Source organism: Hibiscus syriacus, unplaced genomic scaffold (assembly GCF_006381635.1).
Source record: "Hibiscus syriacus cultivar Baekdansim isolate YM2019G1 unplaced genomic scaffold, ASM638163v2 tig00000340_pilon, whole genome shotgun sequence".
Taxonomy (NCBI): domain Eukaryota; kingdom Viridiplantae; phylum Streptophyta; class Magnoliopsida; order Malvales; family Malvaceae; genus Hibiscus; species Hibiscus syriacus.
The window spans coordinates 12,683,204-12,707,126 of NW_024061783.1; the positions used below are offsets into that span (position 1 = coordinate 12,683,204).

Consider the following 23,923-nt stretch of genomic DNA (forward strand, 5'->3'; position numbering starts at 1 on the left):
CCCTCAGGGACAAACTATGGCTCTAAAGAAAGGCCCCTTGACTTTTGATGGAGGTCGTATGGTCTTGCAACATTGTCTTCGTTGTTGCTATGAACTCTTGCATTGTGGCTTCCAAAGAACTGGTGGTAGATGAAGATGCTCCTCCCTTATTGGAATTATGCCATGGCATATTCGATTGAAAACCCTGGGAGTTATTGAAATTCTGCTACCGAGCTGGTTGATGTGCATTGCTGGTTCCTTGATTTCCCCATGAAAAGTTTGGATGTTGACACCATCCAGGATTATATGTGTTGGAATAAGGGTTGTTGTTACCTCGATTAAAGTTGCCTACATAATTGATGGATTCTTGATTGGTCGGGCGTCACTCTCATTGTGATTGTTGTGGCATAATAAACATGCTGAATTGGCTGCCTTCACTTCTCTAACCTCACTTGGCCTTTCCAAATTCTTCAACATATTAGTGATAGCAGCAAGTTGGGCAGACACTGTATCTTTATAATCCAGCTCGAAAGCTCCATGTGATTTTCGCCCAAGTTCAAGCGTTATAGATGGAAACTGATAATCGTTGGTGGAAATCCTATCCAGAATGTCAAATGCCTCTGCTGGTGATTTTTCAAGTAGTGTCCCATTTGCCAAGGCATCTAGCAACATCCTAGTGGGCACATTTACTCCATTATAGAATATCACCACTTGTGTCCAATCTTGAAAACCATGATTCGAACATTTGCGAAGCAATCCTTTGTATCGATCCCATCACTCATACATCGACTCGTCATCAGCTTGACGAAAGGAAGCAATGTCGTTCCTTAGTTGGGTGTTTATGTTCAGAGAATTATACATCAGCAAATTGTTTTTGCACAGATCCGTCCATGACTCTATTGAACCCGCTGGAACGCCACTCAACCAAGCCCTTGCTCGGTCACGCAGAGAATATGGAAATAATTTTAACTTCAAAACATCTCTGTGCACTCCTTGTTGGCCAAAGGAATCACACACCTCCAAAAAGTTACGAATATGTTGTGTAGCATCTTCATTTGGCATGCCCCCAAATTGCCCTATGGAATTCAACATATTGAACATGAAAGGTTTGAGCTCGAAGTGGGCTGCCTGAATTTTTGGTACCACTATTCCAGGATTTAAGTCATCTAATATCGGGTTTAAGTGATCACAAATTGCCCGAGGTATGGCTGCATTCCCAACATTTGGATTTACCTCGGCATTCTGATCTTCCTCATGACCAATGCCTTGATTTCCTATTTGATACATATTTGCACATTGAACACTCCTTCTTCTCCTAAAGAGCCTCTTGATCTCAGGTTTAATCTGTTCTAATGGCTCGTTCGGTTGTCCTCTGGTTATACACCAAGAAAAACCTAAAAAAGATAAGAAAAATAAAAGGTAAAACTATATAGAAGAAATATAAACAAGTAAAATAAAAATGCTATGACAAAAAAATTTAACTTCCAGTTGCCAATTCCCCGACAACGACGCCAAAAACTTGTCCGCTATTTGTGAGTACTATAAATGAGTGCGGATATGTGTGCAAGTATACACAATCGAACAAGTAAAATAGTGATAAGTGAGTATCGTCTCCACAGGGAATTGAGGAAATCAAATAGGTTCGTCAAGGCACTTTACTTTGTCACCTAAGTAAAGTTAGTGATGGTATGTACAAATGAGAATGTTGTGGCAAAATAGAATGACAGATGTAGTAATAGAATGTTGGTAGTGTGGTAGCAATTGGATATGTCGTGTCAATGTAAATAATGACGCGTGCAAACAAATGGAGATGTCAAAGCAAAATAAAATATAAATATTGGATTCAATATTTAGGACTTTAGTTTTCTCATACAACAAGCTGCTATGGGGATGAGTGATAGGAGTCACTAGGAAAATCTAAGTCTATTTCTCTGAATGGTATTTCTTCTATGCCTAGTCTGCCCGATAAAGTCTACTAAGGTGCCCTATGCTATCTCTATTAAGGGACTCGACAGATTAAAGATGCTCTGGCAAAACCGATTGGCATAAACCCCTGCAGTGATCCTATTGGTCCATATAACATGATATGTCTCGGCATTACCTTTTTGCGGAAGCATTAACATCTAACCTATCGTTCTTGCATATCTCCTTTTAGTCGAATGAAATCCTAACCTTATCTCTAAGGTGGATTAGGCTTAGTTACTACCTAAAACCCCTTGTTTACGTAGCTCCTCCCTAGTTTCTCTCAAACACTACGGATACATTATCTCGGTATTCTCTCGAACTCAAAGATTCTCCTAAGGAAAGGCTACTCTCGTAGCTTCTATAACCTTAAGGCATTAATATTTATAAACAAAATAGATTAAAGCATAGAGAAACAACCATTCATTGAAATAAAACTTAAACATCCTAGCGAATTCCCACCAAATAGGTTTAGTTCATGGTGGGATTCGAAATAAACAAGCACAAAGCAAGTCTCATTCGTTCCTTACAACCCAATAACAAAATATGAAAGCAAAGAACTAACTGGAGGAGAGAAATCCTTTGACCAGCTCTGCCAGAGCTTCCCTCGGCCACCACAAACTGCCCCCAGTGAACTAGCTCATCTCTGATACCTAGAACGCCACTCCCTTAGGCTTGTCAAGGAGAAATGCCACAGAAAGTAAGATTGACAGAGAAAAGTGAGACATTCTCTCTCTAACTTTTTAAGCTCAAATCAGGATGAAACCAAAGTCTCTAACATTGTGGCTTCATCCTCTATTTATAGGGGAAAATTAATCATAGGACTTGGTGTTGACTTTCCTAGAAAACCCCAAAACCATGGTTAAGTTGCTTGGGAGTCGGGCAGAGCTGGCTATGATACAGCCTGGGTTACTGGCTGAGTGACCGACATGATCCCGTTACAGACACCCAAGGACAGACAAGATCTGCAGGGGCAGGCGGCGTCATCAGCATGACCGGTTATAGTAGCGCCGATCCCTCCAAGCGGATCTTTGAGGCAGATTTCTCGGGCAGAGATCATTGAGAGTAAGAGACAACTGGCTTCAAAAATATCTTCTTGCACTTTGTACGCTTTCAAAATGCCAGTCCAACTTGGCATTTTCATTCTTCTTAGCAGTCTCCTGATGTCATGGCATTTTCTTTCCTCTTTTCCTTGCTCTCAATTCCTGTACATCTTTAGACAAATACCTTTCCCATAAGGCAACACTACTTTAAAAATAAAATGCCTCGGCAAACCAAATTCACCACATGCAACTAAATACTTCTAAATGCATCTACATGGTCCTAAGTGAGCTCTTAGACATTCAATAAGTTAAGTGAAAAGGTCCCAAAATGTGACCTTTTACGGAGTTATCACTTACCCTGACATCATCTTCAAATTCTTTAACTCTAGTATACTTACTATCAGATAATTTAGTAGCCAGCACCAGTACTTCCAATCTAGAGCACAAACTTTCCTCGAACCATTTATATACATTCTTTCCAGTCATAATTAATCCACCAATAATTTACTTAACTTATCAAATCCACATTCTTACTCATACACTATGCAATTTTCTTTACTCAAACTCAACTTTCCAACTTCCTTTGTCTTGTAAACTAATCACCGATGTACACATTCTTAAACTCTTCCGAAATAATATTCATATTTCTTGATCCATTTTAAATATTTTTTCTTTTTCAATTTACATCATTTCTAATAGAACTCTTAATCCATTCCCCCACTTTCATATCTTAACTTCATATCTATCTTTAACTCTTTATTTACTTTTCCAGTACCAGACTCTACTACTTAAGTGAGTCTGACTTTCATCAAATTTGATCTTTCAACATGGAATACAATTGATTCAAACCTAGACTGTAGTTGAAAAATCCTAATATATGTATCTCTTCGATAGTATTGATTATATGAAATACTAATTCTCTTAATCCTTCTTAGCTCTCTCTCTCTAGAACTTTAGCACAACTCTTCCACAAACCACTTGTGTACATCCTTTTCCTTTAGATTAACTTAACAACTATTCACTCAACTTATCAAACTTACTATTATCCATACACATTATGATTCCCCTATTTCAAACTCATAAGCTCTGGCTTTATATATCTTATACACTTGTCAATAATTCACTTATTCTTGAATTCTCCTACAATTCTCACTACATTATTTGATCTTTTTAACGTTCTTATGGTGACACTTGTTCACCATATTCTATCTTATCCACGCAATAACAAAACTACTCCATATCACTTTTCCTATTCAAAATAGTAAAAACCCTCTAATGCTATTCTAACACGAATTTAACTTTCTGAAATCCACCTTTGATCTTACGAGGTACTTCCTAAGGTGTCCTCTCTTCATCCTTCTTGGCCAGGGCATATGAATTACTACCACCATCACGTTTATCACCTCTTGATTCACTTTGACCATTCTCATAACTATCTTATACTAATCTTATTCTATTAGCAAGACAACATACTCCTTACACTATCAGATCAGAAATTTTCACTTTGAGTTGGCATGTACACATTTTAAAACACTTTGACTTCGATTTAGGCCTAGAATTGGCTAAACCTTAGCTCTGATACCATTAAATATAACACTCCCAATCCGTACCCGACCCAGATCCGAGTCCGAGGTGTTACATTGACTTTTCAAAACATTTTTCCAAAAGAATAATATTTCTAACTTTTATTAAATCAAATGCATAAGTTATACAATTTAAATCAAGAAATTTACAAAACTTATCAGAGCAAATACAATTCCAATCTTTTAACTACATGCCAACTAGATTCTATATAATAACATACATATTATTCATTTATCTTATGATTTAATCTTCGTTAAGGAGAAACTGACATGTCTTGCTCCTCATTTCTTCTCTTTTTGCTTTATGAAACCTACGTGTGAAACATTCACACGCTAAGTCTATGACTTAGTGAGACATATAAAACTTCTAAGATAACTATGACTTCTAACAATGAATGCATGTTTTCTACTATCATATTAAGCAACCTCATATACACTTCCACATAATGAACCTATACATACATATAGATCATCATATCATACATATATTTGTATACTTTTTCATGTCCATATAATCCGGTATATTTACCCCCACTCAGTTTATATCACATTTTTCCTATTATCATTTAAATCCTTCTTTTATAAAATTCTTAATCGTATAATTTATATCCCAAATTTACATAATTTATCTCTTATTTCCATGTGCTCTTATTTATCATATAACCCATAAATTATTGTTATATGTTCTATTAGTTCATTTCTCATCTAATTTGTCACATAAACACATATATTTTATTCACTTTTCATAATTCAATTCCTATGATATTTTCATATGGCTTCCTTTCCTAGATCCTTGTACTATATTTCATATCAACTAAGAATTTAATAGGTTTTAGATCATAATTTCATTGAAACATATAACCCTTCCTCATATATTCTTATTCTTATTCCTACATGTTTCCTATTTGATATACTATTTATTTTATTTCAAATCTAATATAATTCCATTATACGATTTCACTCCCAAAGTATATTCTCCTAGTATAATCATAATTATTCTATTCATATAATCCTATAGTTCACCATTTCCTTACATATACCTATATTTATGGAGTTCACAACATTTTTCATATAATTACATGTAACATATCATATAAGTTCATTTTATTCTCTTATATTCAAATATATCACACAAACATATTTTCGCATAGATAATATAACATATGAAACACATGCAACCAACATACTCATATTCAAGCGCTCAATCAAATATAACAATCATATCAAGTTTACTTATTTATATATTTATTAGCCCATGTACACATATGAAAACTATATATATGCGAGTACATTGAGGTTGTGCACTATGCTATCACCACAGCTCGTATAAGTCCCACTGAGTGGCATGTGAAATTTGTCCCGAATGACCTATGTATGTCCCGAAGGACATCTGTATGTCCCGAAAGACCTATGAACCCTTGACTCTTGGCATGCCAACTATACGTCTAGCTCTCATTACACATAACATGGGCATTACTTTTATACTTATCACTTCCCATATTCACATATACATATCACTTATTCATATAAGCTCACTGACACTTTTTCATATGATCACATAGTTCATACCTCATAAAGTTCATAACCTTTCTTATGTAATCACTTATACGGTATCACATAGCTTACACTTGGTTATTTTATGTTCACATATATCATATAATTTCTTTAACTCGTAACTTAGATCACATATTCATATCATTCCTTACGTCCCTATCATATAACTTATTTCATATTCTCATTTAATCATATAGATCATTCATATTAGCTCATATGGCTTATCACACTACATGTATTCACACAAATCATGTAACACATACAATAGTATATATATATCACAGATACTCAGATCAAACACTTACATATAATCATGAATTCATGCATTCTAATATAGAAATAGACTTGTCGCAAGTCTTATTTCCATTAAACATCATAAACTAACTTGTAAGCACTCACCTTGCCTCACTAGTCAATACCAAATCCTTATCTCTTCTCGATGGTTATTACTTGACACTTTATCTGGACATTGCTCTCGATTGATATCTACACGATCACACGTATAATATACATATCAGTAATCCACTTGGCATACTCTAATATTTCATTTCTTAAACTAAAAGAAATAGTAAATCTCAACTTTCTCTTGCAAGGGTATCGGTACCTCTATAAAGGTATCGGTACATCCCTTATTGAGGTATCGATACACTGCCTATGTATCAGTACACAAATTACATTCGAAATTTTCCTTTTCAAGGGGGTATCGATAAACTCCTTAAGGAATCGGTACCCTTTGAATGTCTTCCCAGATTTTACTCTTAAGGTATCAGTACCTGTTGAATGGGTATCGATACACCCTTGCCTAGAAATCAATTTTAAGCAAAAAAAATTCATTCTTTTCAACTTTAACACTTCATGTTCTATCCCCTTTCATATACTAAACTCAAATACACATACTTAAGCCTATTTGTAATCATTTATCACATCTTTAATCTCAAAATCTATCATCTACATGGAATTCAATAATCATATTAAATTTCCAACATGTTCTAAATCTAATTCTAACACTTCATATCTCTTAATCCAACCATTGACAAGTCAAATTTAGTTTCAAATTCCACTTATCAACTCTATTCCAAGTTTCCATTCAAAAATTCTTAATCATTAGTCTCGCCTAACTCCTTCATCTTATTATTTTAAGACAACCTAAGCTTTTCTTAAACTTATGTATCACCCAATGATCATAACCCTACTTAAAATTCAACAAATAATCAATTAAAATCAAACTTACCTTGTTAACGAATGAAGAAGAATGAAGAAAGATTCTGATACTTCTCCCCTTCTCACATATATATCCTCTGTTTTGAAAACCGGACCGACCGGTTCAACCGGGAACCGTTGCCTAGTCCGGTTCAATCTAAACCGGTTGAACTGCTACTAGTGAACCGGCCAGAACCGTTCGAACCGGACCAGCTGAAAACCGGAAAAAACCAAAAATTTTGTTTTTTTTTTTAAAAAAAATGAAACCAAACGTCATTTGTTAAACGAGCCAAGTCGAACTCGAGTATTGCTGAGCTCGACTCGAACTTGAAAACTTTAAAAGTAAGCTCAACTCCACTCAAACTCACAAGTTAAAAATTACCAAGTTTAACTCGAACTCGAAATATAATATTGAAACTTGAACTAAAAAAGGCTTGAACTAAAAAAATTAGAAGCTCAATTGAAGCCTAAAATTCGAGCTTGATTGAAGTGAAAGAATAGTTCACTCAATGCTCACCAAAAGGCTCCATGATTTTGAATGCCAAATTACCTCTATTATTTATAGAAGTTAGATGTGAAGCTCTTCTATGTTTCTTAGCAATGTGGGATTGTTTTGTTCTCATATTTTTACTCTTTAGACTTTTGGGATGCTCTTCTATGTTTCTTAGCCATGTGGGATTGTTTTTTAAAAAAAATTAAACCAAACAATATCATTTTGTTATGATTTTTTTAGCCCCAAATTTATTTTTTAATTATAGTTATATAATTATATTTATTATTTAATATATTTTACCTTAAATATTATGTTGTAGTTAATTTGAATCATTTTGTTTCACTTGATTTTATGATTTTTAATTTATATATGTTATGACTTGCTTTAAATATGACTTGTGATATAAAAAATTATTTTTTATTAAATATTTTTTGTATTTTTATTTAATTTTTTAAATAATTATGACGTCGTCCGGTTCTTCCGACCGGTCGGACCGGTTCGACCGGTTGAACCAGTGAACTGGTAGCATGGCCGGTTCGCTAACCGGTCAGGTTCTGAAAACCATGTATATATCTCTTATAAAAAGGGAATAAAATATCTTTTAAACTAAAATTACCATAATGCCATTCACTCTTTCCACAATTATAATTTAATCCAATACTAATATATTCATACTTAAGTCCCTGAACTTTTAACTTATTTTAAAATTGAGCTAAAAGTTTCCAAAATTTCATTTTAGTCACTAGCTCTGATTTTGGGATGTTACACAAACCATCACTATCCCTGAGCAAACCTCTTATGCCTCTTTTAGCCCAACCCTTTACCATCGTACTAACTACATTAAGTTTTATAAACCCTAAAGGAAGAGGAGCCCACCAAGACATAGAAGAACAACCCTTCTTCGATCTTCCCACGAAATTTGTTAATTTTGGGTCACCCACAAGTGAATCAAAAGGAATTTTCACATCTTTAAATCTATCAACAAACCAAGCTGTAATTCTATATTGAACAAGGAAGAACAACAATGTACCTTCCAACTTCCCATCCTATAAAATTATCTCATTTCTAAACTTCCAACTAGACAACAAAACTGCCCCTGGAATGAAAGTCCAAATAGTGGAGCTCAGAACAAGATCAGCCCAAACATAGATCAAAGCAATCAATTTCTCTGACACAATAAAGGAAATATTCCAAGAATGCAAGAATGTAGACCAAATACCCCAGACCACCTCATAATGCAAAAAAATATGGAAACATACTCCAAAAACTTGCCACATAGCGAACAAAGGGAATCCACAATCCCTTCCACGCCACGCTTCAACAATTCCTCTTTAACCGCCATTCTCTGATGGGCAACCTGCCAAACGAAAGTTTCCATACAAGGTAGGGCTACCCTTAACCAAACATGTTTTCCCAAGTACCATTAGTAACATCAGAGCCCACCCGATCGAAGTATTTCCTAATGCATGAATTAGCTGAAAAATAACCCTCCCCATTTCCTGTCCACACCCATCAGTCTTCCACCGAAGCCGCCAAAGAAGTATTATTCAACAAAGAATTAAGCAAAATCCATTGTTCTACCTCCCAATCAACCAGATTCCTTCTCATTTTTTTTATAAAAAAGATTCCTTCTCATTTAAAGATCCCACAACCAACCTGAAGAAGAATTAACCCTGAACTCTGTAACTTTGCCCCCTTTATTGACCGAGAGAGTGAATAGCTTCGAGAAATGATCTTTTAAAGGAATCGAATCCAACCATATATCATGCCAAAACACCATTGACTCACCATTACCAAATTGTAAACACATATTATTCATAAGGCAATCTCCAAAATCGTCACTAGAAAAGAAGTTCTTAACAACTCCTCTCTAAACCCACGAAGCACGGGGAGACCAAGAATTTTCTATCATACATGAGTTCGGATCCATATTGTAAATACAACACACTATCCTTTTCAACCAAGAGACTTTTTCAGAAGCGAAATTTCACACCCATTTCCCCAGTAGAGCCCTATTCAAAAGGACCAAGTTTGGGATACCTAAACCCCAAATTCTTAGGCCCACACATCAAAGTCCAATTCACCCAATGAATATTCCTTTTTTTTGTTGAACCACCAAAGAAAGGCTGCCATAATGGAATTTAATTTCTTCAAAATAATGACTGGCATCCTAAAGATAGAAAGGAAGTAGATGGGGAGAGCACACAACATTGGCTTCACCAAAACCACCCTTCTGGCTAAAGATAGAGGCGAAGCCTTCCATCTAGAACACTTATTATAAAATCTTTGAACAACTGGCTCCAACAAGGCCACTAAATTTCTCTTGGTCCCAAAAGGTAAACCTATATACTCATATGGAAATAATCCCACCGAACAACTAATATCCTTAGCCCAACCTACTAACAACTCTGCATTAATATTAATGTCCAATATTCAGCTCTTAGCTAAATTTAATTGTAGCCCCGCCAACATTTCAAAAATTAATAACACCTTTCTAACATTTAGCAATTCCTGAATAGAGGCATTACAGAAAATAATGAGATCATCCGCAAATTCAGATGAGACAACATGAAGGAACTATCTTGGTTACCTAACTCAAAACCCAAAAACAACCCCTTGTCCAGTGCTTTGGCCAGCAGCAAATGTAACAGCTCGCCAACCAAATTAAAAAGCAAAGGGGATAACAAACAACCCTGGCGTAATCCTTTTGCAATTTGAATTTCCTCCGAAGGTAACCCATTCACTAACACCGAAATAAAAGTTGTTGACACGCATTTAAAAATCCAAGAACACCATTTTTCACCAAACCCCATGCTCCCCATTATTTTCAACAAAATCGACTAGTCCACTGAGTCATAGGATCTTTTAAAGTCCACCTTAAAAACCACCCCATTCAACCCTTTTTTCCTCTAAAAATCAATACCTTAATTTGCAATAAATGAACAATCCATAATTTGTCTCCCCGGAATAAACACGAATTGTGATGGACTTATAATCTCATTAATGCACAAACTCAATCTTCTAGCTAAGACATTCGAAAGAATTTTGTACAGATAGGCTGATAGTCTTCTAAACCCTCCAAATTGATCCTCTTAGGGATAAGGGTAATAAAAGCATGATTCACCTCCTTGCCCCAATCATTCCCTTTATAAAACTCCTTGAAGAAGTCCACAATATCTTCTTTCAAAATTGACCAATATTTCTTGAAGAACCCTAAATTCAAATCATCAGGACCAGGGGCTTTGTTACTGTCCGAGTGAGCAATTGCTTCCCAAATCTCATCTTTCGAGAAGGGCTTCTCAAGAAACAACCTTTGCACCTTCGAAAGCTTAAGAAACTCCAAGTCCAAGTCATCAACAACCAATGTATCTTTCTGATTGAACACTCCTTTAAAGATATCCACCACCGAAGCTTTAATTAAACTGGGATCGAAAATCACTACATTAATCACTTTAAGGGACTTAATACAGTTTCGTCTCCCTCTAATTCCTGCACATTGGTGAAATAATTTTTTGTTCTTGTCTCCTTCTAGACCCCACTTCTGTCTTGACTTTTGCAACCAAATCAATTCTTCTTTCTTGTACAAGTCCCATAATTCTTTCTTCGCTTCCACTAATGACTTCAAAGACACCGAGGGAAGACCTTGTTGCATATCCAATTCCATCTCCTGGATTGATTTCTAAAGACTAGATATTATTCTAGGTAACTCTAAATGTCTCTTCCAATACCATCTCTTCACTCCTTTGAGAAAATTAGAGATAGGGTCTTCCTCTTTTCTGTACGTAACTTAATCAATTCCTCATCCAACATCTCACTAAACGAACCCTCCTCCATGTCATAATTAAACAACCTAAATGGTTTAGGTCCCCAATCCAATTCGTTGTTTTCCAGTAAAATCACATTATGATCAGAGACAGACCTCAAGAGTAGGCTTTGGCTAATTTTAGGAAAAGTGATAGAAACCTCTGATCCACCAGAAAACGATCAAGTCTAACATAGGTTGGAGCTTCCCTGTTGTTGCACCACGTAAGACGGTCCTCCAGACAAAGGAAGATCCACCAGATTTGCTTTACACACAAAATCGCTGAAAACACCTAAGGAAAAAGATTTTACAGATCCCCCTAATTTTTCTTCCTGCGACAAAACCGCATTAAAGTCTTAGCCTAAACACACAGGGCAATCAACGTTCTCCAAAAATGATAGAAGATCCGTGAAAAACTCCTCCTTTTCTGAATCCACACTCAGACCGTACACATTTATGAAACAACAAACCCTAGATAAACCTTCCAGCCTACCCGTGATTGCCACAAATCTCCTCTGGATGAATTCTGCCTGAATAACAAACTCGTTCTCATTCCATATGGAAATTAACCCTCCAGCAGAACCTATTGCAGGAGACACTGCCGAACCACACAAAAGATTCCATCCAATTTTCCTTAATAACGAAGGGCTAACAACTTCAAGTTTTGATTCTTGTAACAATAAAACGATATGTCTCTTCTCGTCAACAAACCTCCTTACTGCTCTAGCTTTGACCCTCCTACCTAAACCCCTAATATTCCAAGACATTAACGATCGCTTAACCATCATCAACATTCCATCAACAGGTAATGTTGGTAGCTTGTTGAGTTAATCGATCGACGGAATCGGCCAAGAGGGGGGTGAATTGGCAATTAAAATTTCGTGGAAGCTTTTGCAGAAAAATTGAAAGTAATTGCACATCGATTTACAGTGGTTCGACTTTCTCAAACAAAGTCTACGTCCACTACCTTAGCTATCCACACTAAGGATTTTACAACAAATTCACTAATTTTTTCTTTCTTTTGAGGCCAAAGAGATAACCTTACAAATCCCTCAAGAGTATACCCCAACTCTTGAGAACACTCTTTTTCCCAAAGAGAAGATTACAAATTTGCAAACTTACAAGAAAACCTCACAAGGTAAGATGTTTGCACAATTCTAGAACAAGAAAAGAACACTCAAAGATAATTACAAATGAGCACAAATGGTGTTCTTGAAAGAAAAATGAATATTGAAAGGAAAATTGGCTTGATTTGCACAAACTTGGTGTTTGATGCTTTCTCTCTTGTTTCTCTATGATTTCTTGTAGATCAAGGGCTTCAGAACTTGTTTAAATACACCTTGAATCTCTTCTGAACGTTGGGGATGATTAGTGAAGATCATATAGTCATTTTAGTGTGAAAACAATTAATAAAAGAGTTTGGAGCGTGGGGGGAATCGGTACCCCCTATGGGGAATCGGTTCCCAAAGTGTAAAATTCAAATATTTCGACCGTTGAACAGGGGGGAATCGGTACCCCCTATGGGGGAATCGGTTCCCTCCGAGCATTCTGGAAATCTCGGAGCCAAACCATTCAGGGGGAATCGGTACCCCTTGGGGGGGGAATCGGTTCCCTCTGAGCAATCTGGAATTTTTGGCTTTGAAATGGTTCGAAATACTTTGAAAGATTATTTTGAAATTGTTTTAAGATTAAAACTTAATTTTACACTTAAGTAAGGATTAAAAATGATTTTTGAAATATTTTGAGTAATGTTTTGATATTCGAATAATTATATCGAATATACTTAGAAAATCATTTTGGAAAAATCTTAAAATTCATTTAACTTAATTTGTTATATCGAAATATCAAAATGTTTTCAACAATCTCCCCCTTTTTGATATAACAAAACATTTTAGTAATTTTAAGATTTTGAAATCAAGTTTTGAAATTACTCCCCCTTACTTTAACACTTCTCCCATTTATCATTTTAAAAACACACTTAAAACACACTTCTCCCCCTTTTTGTTAAATCAAAAAGATTCAACTAAACGTGAAAAATATTAAGTCAATTGATTAGGTATATGTATGCATAAGCTGCTAAGATCACAATTAAGAGAAACGTTAGCCATTAGTTCCGTAATCAATATTCATAAATAATGTGATATGGCAAAATTGGTCATATTGCTAATAATGATGTAAATGATGCAATAATAAATAAATCACACCAAACATATAAGTTCAAACAATCCATAAATCCAAACAAATTCACAATCCTCAAATTCAAACATCCCAAAATATTCAAAATGTTAAAACAATAAGTTTGGAAAACAAAGTAAAACATTTAATCATATATCCGGATTAGGAGGAGGAAAACGAGCTCGCATAGTGGCCATTTCGTTAGTGAGGTCATTAATATGTGCGTTGGTTGCTTCATTATTTGCACGCATTTCCCGAAGAATTTCTAATTGTTGAGCTCCCATTGTGGATAAATGGGACTCTATAGAAATAAAGCGCGAATCCATGGTCGCATATCGGTAATCAAATGTCTCCATAAAAGATTAAAAATATGGAGGCATTTGAGTCGATTGTTGTGCTTGCTCTTCGGGCTGCTCCTCGGCCTGCTCAGGTTCAGCTTCAGCTTCATCGATGTCTCGCATTAGTTGTTCAAGCTCGAGATCTTCGTCAGCTTCGGGTGGAGCTTGTGAAGAACTAGCTCCCGGAGTAGTTGCAGAAGATCGAACACATTCCCCGGTTTCCTTATCCTTAATCCATCTCGCTCTCGTTAAGGAAAGAAGGTTAATTTGTTTCTTAAGAGGAAAAACGACATCTAGACCGACTCTAAGCCCAGCTTTGGAAAACAGATTACTCAAAATACAACCGTAAACAAGAGATGAACAAAGTTTTTTATTAGGAACAAGATTTACGGTTTCAACAATTTCAGCAAAAATAATCTGAGGTAGGTTGATTTTAATATTGTTTTCGAAACAATGTAACCACCAAAGATCTAAGGCTCTAAGAGTATAATAACGACCTCTAGATGGTCAAAACCACCAAGAAATCATTAGATGAAGAAAACGTTCATGAAGGTCTAGGACACTTGCACTATCCCTTCTTTTATAACGAGATCCTAAAACCTGTTTTTCATTTGAAATCCCTTCATTATCTAATCCGAATGTATTGGCTATGTAAGCCGAGTCAATATATAAGAATTGTCCTAGAAGGTAGGAACGAATTCCTATGGTTTCGGTTTCTGTTTGGTCTTTAACACAAATGGCATTAGAATAGAAAATACGAACAAGTTGATGGTAAACGATGGGTTCAAGGTCAAAGAGTTTATCAAATTTCCACTCTTGTAAAAGAGGAAGATATTTAAAATTGATCGCTAACATAGCTTGACGAGAAGGAATACGTTCTTCCCGGATTTTGTAAGAGTCGAAATATTGATAATACCAAAAACGATGATTTCTAGGACCAGGATGATAGAAACACGAATTTTGGATAGTCAAATTAGGATCAATAGGATTAGGATTAGAAATTGGAATAGGTGGAGGATTTGGAGGTGGATTTGGTTGTCGGTGTGAACGACTAGATGAAGACCTAGCACGTTTAGGATTAGACATGGTGAAGGAAATCGGAATAGATTGGATAACCTGCAATTTTAAAAACAAATGTATGCAATTCAATTAATCCCAAAACTCAATTGAGTCCTCAATATTTCAAGGTTCTCTACATCAATCCTAATGGGCAAAGTTTTTGAAAAAAAATATGGTTTTAAGAAACAATATATGTATAGTTTTCATAACAATAACATAATTTAATCAAAACACAATGATTTGAAAAACAACAATATTTTTTTTTAATTTCGAAAATTTAAAATTTTTGAAAATTTTTTGTGTTTTTGATGAAATTGGTTGTAACATCTAGTTTCTAATCACTAAATAATCAATTCCCGATCACTATTTCAACCTAGAACTAATTAAAACTAATCTTATGTTCAAAAACAATGAAATAGAGAGTTTAGAAAAATTTACCTTGAAAGATGAAGATTGAGGGGATTTAGATGTTGTTTGCACGATTTTAATGATGATTGCAAGTATAGGAGATGATATTTGAAGTGATTTCCGATTAATATCGTTGATTTGAGGCAAGAATGGAGATAGGGAAAAGAGTTGAGAGGGAACGGCGGCAAGAAGAGAGGATTTTGGGGTTTTGGGGTGTTCTGCCTGATTTTAACAGAACCCCAGGGGGTATCGATTCCCCTGTGGGGGGAATCGGTTCCCCTTCAAAGGGGGAATCAATTCCCTCATGGGGGATCGATTCCCTCTGCACCAAAATGCTAAAATCTGACTTTTAAGCACATAAAATGCTAAATTAATCTTCTCTAGTGGTATAGGCAACTCATATATTGAAAAATAATTATGTTCAAACAATTACATTAATCTTTAAACATTATTTGAACATAAAATTAATTTTTACTAAGAATCATAAACTCCCCCTAACTAATAGCAAGAATGCAATCAAAAATTATTATTATAAGCATTTTTCAGTATTTATTAAAAGTGCTAAATTATTTTAAACACTAAGTGATGATAGGTTAGTTAAACCTAATTCTCTTCTAAGTGTCCAAAACCTTTCCTTGTCTAAGGGTTTTGTAAAGATATCCGCTAATTGATGCAAAGTATCAACATATTCTAGAACTACATCTTCCTTAGTGACATGGTCTCTAATGAAGTGATGTCTTATTTCAATGTGCTTAGTTCTAGAGTGTTGGATGGGATTTTTAGTGAGACAAATAGCACTAGTATTGTCACACTTGATAGGAATGGTACCTACTTCAATTCCATAATCAAAAAGTTGTTGTTTCATCCATAAAACCTGTGCACAACAACTACCGGCTGAAATGTATTCTGCTTCAGTGGTAGATAATGCAACACAATTTTGTTTCTTTGAAAACCAAGAAATCAACATATTTCCAAGGAATTGGCAAGTACCGGAGGTGCTTTTCCTATCTAATTTGCATCCTCCATAATCCGCATCAGAAAAGGCATGCAAGCTAAAGCTAGAGTCTCTAGGATTCCAAAGTCCTAAACTAGGAGTGTCCTTAAGGTATCTAAAGATTCTCTTAACAGCTAGTAAATGTGATTCTTTAGGACATGATTGAAACCTAGCACACAAGCAAACACTAAACATAATATCCGGTCTACTTGCGGTTAGATAAAGCAAAGAGTCAATCATTGACCTATATAATTTAACATCTACACATTTACCTCCTTCATCTAAGTCAAGCTTTGTTGAAGAGCTCATTGGAGTGTCATGAGGTTTCCCATTTTCCAGTCCAAACTTCTTGAGCATATCTTTGACGTACTTAGCTTGATTAATGAAGATGCCATCTTTTCTTTGCTTGATTTGGAGTCCCAAGAAAAATGAGAGCTCCCCCATCATGCTCATCTCGAACTCACTTTGCATTAGCTTAGAAAATTCTTGGCAAAGAACATCATTAGTAGAACCAAATATTATATCATCAACATAAATTTGAACTACTAATAAATCTTTACCTTTTCTCTTTAAAAACAATGTAGTGTCAACCTTTCCTTTTGAAAAACCTTTTTCAATTAAAAAATTTGACAATCTTTCATACCAAGCTCTAGGAGCTTGTTTTAAACCATAAAGAGCTTTTATCAATTTTAAAACATGATCTGGAAAATTTGAATCTTCAAAACCTGGAGGTTGTTCCACGTACACTTCTTCCTTTATAAAACCATTTAAAAATGCACTTTTAACATCCATTTGATATAATTTAAATTCATTGAAACATGCAAATGCTAATAACATTCTAATTGATTCTATCCTAGCTACGGGAGCGTATGTTTCATCATAGTCTATGCCTTCTTCTTGAGTGTAGCCTTGAGCAACAAGTCTAGCCTTGTTCCTCACTATATTACCACTTTCATCAAGTTTATTTCTAAAAACCCATCTAGTACCTACAGTAGATTTATTACTAGGCCTTTTAACTAATGTCCATACTTTACTTCTCTCAAATTAATTTAATTCTTCTTGCATAGCCATAATCCAATGTTCATCTTTTAATGCTTCTTTGATGTTCTTAGGCTCTATGCATGAAATAAATGCAACATAATTACAGATATTTCTAAGAGAAGATCGAGTAGTTACCCCTTTTGATGGATCACCTATAATTTCACCATCCTTGACATAGTTGTACTCTCTTGGAAAAGATACTTCCCTTTCTTCAATGGTTGGATTCTCGAGGGGATCATGAGTTTCCTCATCTTTTGTTTCTTCCTTTGATGATGATTCTACAACGTCATGTCTAACGTCATTTGCTTGTACAATACCTACATCATCATTAACAGAAGAATCCTTCCTCGGAAGGGGATTATCATCGAAAACAACATGTATAGACTCTTCTACAACTAAAGTTCTTTTATTAAATACACGATAAGCTTTAGAATTTAAGGAATAACCCAGAAAAATTCCTTCATCACTTTTAGCATCAAATTTTCCAAGGTTTTCTTTACCGTTGTTTAAAACAAAACATTTACATCCAAAAGGATGAAAATAGCTAATGCTAGGCTTTTTATTTTTGAGAATTTCATATAGAGTTTTCTTTAAAATTGGCCTAATCATTACTCGATTTACAACATAACAAGCGGTATTTGTGGCTTCCGCCCAAAAATATTTTGGCAAATTATTTTCACAAAGCATGGTTCTAGCCATTTCTTCTAAAGTTCGATTTTTCCTCTCAACAACTCCATTTTGTTGAGGGGTTTTAGGTGCTGAAAAATTATGGCTAATACCATTAGAATTACAAAACTCAATAAATCCAAGATTTTCAAATTCAGTTCCATGATCACTCCTAACACTAGTTATAGAGTAACCTTTTTCATTTTGGATTATTTTTGAAAATGTGATGAAATGTTCTAATGCTTCATCTTTAGTACTTAAGAATAGAACCCAAGTGTATCTAGAATAGTCATCTACCAAGACAAATGCATATTGTTTTCCTCCCAAGCTAGTAGTTCTAGTTGGCCCAAAAAGATCTAAATGGATCAGTTGTAATACTCTACTAGTTGATACATCATTACTAGATTTAAAAGAGACTCGTTTTTGTTTTCCTTTAGCACAAGCATCACAGATTTTATCATTATCAAATTTAAGCTTAGGCAACCCTCTTACTAAGTCTCCTTGAATTAACCGTTGCAAAACACTCATACTAGCATGACCTAGTCTCCTATGCCATAACCAACTATCATGCTCATCCTTAGCAACTAGGCATAAATTAGTCATATCAATAGAATCTAAATGCACCATGTAAATGTTTCCTATTCTATGACCAACAAGCATAATCCGATTAGATGCAATGTCAATGACTTTACAACCATTAATTTCAAATAAGACATTGAATCCTTTATCGCATAATTGACTAATACTCAATAGATTATGCTTTAATCCATTCACATATAAAACATTCTTAATTTGTATGGAAGAGGTATTACCTATTGTACCAATACCTTCAATGTGACCTTTTGAATTGTCTCCAAAAGTCACTTCTCCTCCATTTTTGGCTTTAAGCTCAATGAACCGGCTTTTGTCTCCGGTCATATGTCTTGAGCATCCACTATCAAGGTACCATGAATTTGAATTTGTTTCCCGTGCCTTGTAGCAATGCTCCTTTCCCTACAAACATATATTAATTTTTGATTTTTGGTACCCAAATTCTTTTGGGTCCATATTCATTAGTTTCCAAAATCCTAGTCCCCTTAGGTATCCATTTGTGTAGGATATTTTTATCTTTAGTAGTAATGAGTTCTTTAGGAACCCACATACTTCTAATGATTTTTCCATTAGAGGTTCTTTGGGGACCTCTATGATTGTAGTTTCTAAAACTTTTTCTAACAAAGTTGGATTTTGAATTTCCACATTTTTCAAAATGTTTTGTTCCAACTTTATCAAAAGAAGTTTTAAGATCATCAATTTTCTTTTTATGATCATCATTGATCTTTGAAAGTAAATTTTGCAAATCTAAATTTTTCTTTTCAAACTCTTCTAGTTTGATTTGCAAATCTTTGATTTTACTTTCAAGATCGTTGTTGGTTTTGGATATGAGTTTGTTTTCATTTTTCAATTTTGAAACATCATTTTTATATTTTAAAAACAATTTCTCATAATCCGAAGCCAACCCATTGTACTCCTCAAATAACTCATCATAAGATAAATCATCAAAATCGAATGAGTTAGAAGTTACCTTAGAATCTTCCCCAAATGCCATCAAGCACAAGTTTGCTACTTCTTGTTCCTCTTCATCGGAACTTTCTTCATCGCTCCATGTAGCCACATGAGCCTTGTGCTTATTCTTTGATTGACCCTTTTTCTTCAATTGTGGGCAATCATATTTGACATGCCCCGGCTTTTTGCATTCATAGCAAATGATTGGGTCCTTCTCTTTTGGTTCATTTTTGAGGCCTTCGTTTCGTTTGAATTTTCTTCCTTGGTAAGGTCTCATCATTTTTCTGAACCGTTTGGCAAACAATGCCATTTCCTCGTCATCATCATCATTATTAGAATCACTCTCATCTTTTGTGGATTTGAGAGCAACTCCAATATTTTTCTTCTTCTCTTTTTCCTTTGGTGTCTCTTCAACTTTATCAAGGTCCACCTCATCTTCAAGCATCATCTCATGAGTGAGGAGTGAACCGATAAGTTCTTAAAGAGTTAAGGACGATAGGTCCTTAGACTCGATGATTGTCGTCTTCTTTGATTACCATGATTTTGGGAGGGAGTAGACTAACTTCCTCACAAGCTTTTCATTTGAGATGATCTCTCCATATGATTTGAGACCATTGACAATCGTTGAAAAGCTATCCGTCATAGCTTTGATGTCTTCATTTGGTTTCATCCTGAAATTTTCATAGCTATGCGTTAGAATACTAATTTTTGATTTCTTTACCTCACCTGTACCTTCATGTGTGACTTGAAGCTTGTCCCATATTTCTTTGGCGGTTGTACACGATGAAACTCTTCCGTATTCATCTGGTCCAAGAGCACAAAAAATAATATGGATGGCTTTGGAGTTGAGCTGGAACATTCTTGTCTCTCCTTCACTCCACAACCTTGGATGAGTGAGAGGTTTGATGTATCCTTCTTCTACAGCATTCCATGCTCCCATGTCACTTGCTTGAATGAAGTACATCATTTTATTCTTCCAATAGGCATAATTAGCTCCATTGAAGAAAGGAGGCTTGTTGACGGGCATCGAATCGAGACCGGAGTCGAAGTTTGAAGCGGAGGCCATTGATGACTTTAATAATCGATATAACTCTTCCCGAATCGACTCAAGAGGCGATTAAACCTTCAAATGAGTTAGGCTCTGATACCAATTGTTGAGTTAATCGATCGACGGAATCGGCCAAGAGGGGGGTGAATTGGCAATTAAAATTTCGTGGAAGCTTTTGCAGAAAAATTGAAAGTAATTGCACAGCGATTTACAGTGGTTCGACTTTCTCAAACAAAGTCTACGTCCACTACCTTAGCTATCCACACTAAGGATTTTCCAACAAATTCACTAATTTGTTCTTTCTTTTGAGGCCAAAGAGATAACCTTACAAATCCCTCAAGAGTATACCCCAACTCTTGAGAACACTCTTTTTCCCAAAGAGAAGATTACAAATTTGCAAACTTACAAGAAAACCTCACAAGGTAAGATGTTTGCACAATTCTAGAACAAGAAAAGAACACTCAAAGATAATTACAAATGAGCACAAATGGTGTTCTTGAAAGCAAAATGAATATTGAAAGGAAAATTGGCTTGATTTGCACAAACTTGGTGTTTGATGCTTTCTCTCTTGTTTCTCTATGATTTCTTGTAGATCAAGGGCTTCAGAACTTGTTTAAATACACCTTGAATCTCTTCTGAACGTTGGGGATGATTAGTGAAGATCATATAGCCGTTTTAGTGTGAAAACAATTAATAAAACAGTTTGGAGCGTGGGGGGAATCGGTACCCCCTATGGGGAATCGGTTCCCTAAGTGTAAAATTCAAATATTTCGACCGTTGAACAGGGGGGAATCGGTACCCCTATGGGGGAATCGGTTCCCTCCGAGCATTCTGGAAATCTCGGAGCCAAACCATTCAGGGGGAATCGGTACCCCTTGGGGGGGAATCGGTTCCCTCTGAGCAATCTGGAATTTTTGGCTTTGAAATGGTTCGAAATACTTTGAAAGATTATTTTGAAATTGTTTTAAGATTAAAACTTAATTTTACACTTAAGTAAGGATTAAAAATGATTTTTGAAATATTTTGAGTAATGTTTTGATATTCGAATAATTATATCGAATATACTTAGAAAATCATTTTGGAAAAAATCTTAAAATTCATTTAACTTAATTTGTTATATTGAAATATCAAAATGTTTTCAACATAGCTCAATCTTAGGTGTGCAACATTTTGAGCTTTATTTTAGTACTTTTGGACTCATATGCCATTTTTCTTGTTTAATATAGTAACTTATGTTATGGAATTTGATTATATTTGTTTTTTCCTCGGTATTAAATTTAATTGTATCCTGCACTTAATTTACATAGTCATGACATTTATTTGTTTATTTATTTTCAGGTCAAAATGGGGATGTCATGTCTCCCATGAGACCATGTGCAGAGTTTAGAAGTGTTTTGGTTGAACAGAACACTTTTACATCACCGGTGAAGGATAGTCTATTAGCATTAAGCAATCTTAAGAAGGCTCCTTTACAATCTGCATTTGCTAGGTATGGTGTGTTGTGAGTTCTAGGCAAGTGGAAACCTGAACTAATTGCATTGGCTTAACTGAATTTTCTTCGGGGTCTTTGATTTGTAGTCCAACACGTCCTAACCCCGGTGGTGGAGGAGAAACATGTGCAGAAACAAGAATAAATATATTTTTTAGCAAGGTATCAAAATACAAGATAAAGTAGACTTTCTTACTAGCTACGGTGTGTCTTATATATGCTTATACTGCTTCAAACCTACTATGTAAAATGTAAATATCCCATGATATACTTTTGTCGTGGCAAATTGCCCTCAAGTACTGCCTATTGAATTTGATTTAGGTTCTGCAATTATGATCTTACACTGTGTCTAACATGTTTCTTGCTCTGCACTGCCTATATTAATAAGTTGGCTGTTGTAAGGATTAATGGTATGGTTGAGAGGCTACAATTGTCTCAGCAGATTAGGGAGAGTGTATATTCTCTTTTTCAGAAAATACTTAACCAGCTGACTTCTCTGTTCTTTAACCGTCACATTGATCAGATCATCCTTTGTTGTGTCTACGTAGTTGCAAAGGTCTGCTCCTCTTATGAGATCTTATCTGCATTGCTTCCTCTTACTTTCTGAATGAATGGCCTGCAGATTTCTCAGTTGCGTCTGACTTTCAAAGAAATTATTTGCAACTATAGGAAGCAACCACAATGTAAACTGCAAGTTTTCCAAAGTGTATTTGTTGACAGGTCATCTGCATGACCAAAAGGGGTACAATATCTCATCTCTAGTTTCTTTCCCTGCTCTTCCAGGAGATTTAACCATTTTAGTGGTTTGTAAACAGAGAACCGGGCAGGATAACATTGATATCATTGCAATCTACAATGAAATATTCATTCCTTCCATAAAGCCTTTGCTGGGAGAAGTTGGTCCTGCTGGAACAACTACAGGAACAAACCGAATTGCTGAAAACAACAGTAGTAATGATGGTAAATGTTTCATTTTTTCCTTTATTATACTCCTGGGTTTTGGTGTTATATTGTCCTTGCTGCTTGTGCAGGCCATTCTAATTTTGCTTGTTCTATCTTCATTGCCCAATTAGGTCCATGCCCTGGATCTCCTAAAGTTTGTCCTTTTCCAAGTCTCCCTGATATGTCCCCAAAGTAAGTATCTGCAGCCCACAACGTATATGTGTCTCCATTGCGGACATCCAAGGCACTAAAATCCTTTTTTCTCCTCTCCACTGAGTTACTAATTTTTCATTTCTAGAAAACCAGATTTGTACATTTAAGATTTTACCAGCCTCCTGGAGCAAGCAGGAAAAAAATATTTTATTGCTTAGAATGATTAACACACAAGAAATTATTTACTGTCTAAAGATACAGTACTCTTAAAAAGGCCAATAAAAAAGAACCTTTAATTTCCGATATTAAGTTCCATGAATCTGGTAGAAAAAGTTGAATCTCGGGTTCTGTTTTTTGATTGACTTAGGTATTGTAGGAAATTCTTTGTTCTATTTTTAAACTTTGGTATTATCTCAATCCTATGTTATTTGGAATTAGGTTTGAGTGCCTGA

General features: G+C 35.3%; 1 pseudogene; it reads left to right on the forward strand.

Moving 5' to 3' along the window:
* LOC120204493 overlaps window positions 1–23,923 on the forward strand; it is a 90,999-nt pseudogene that overhangs the window by 66,331 nt on the left and 745 nt on the right.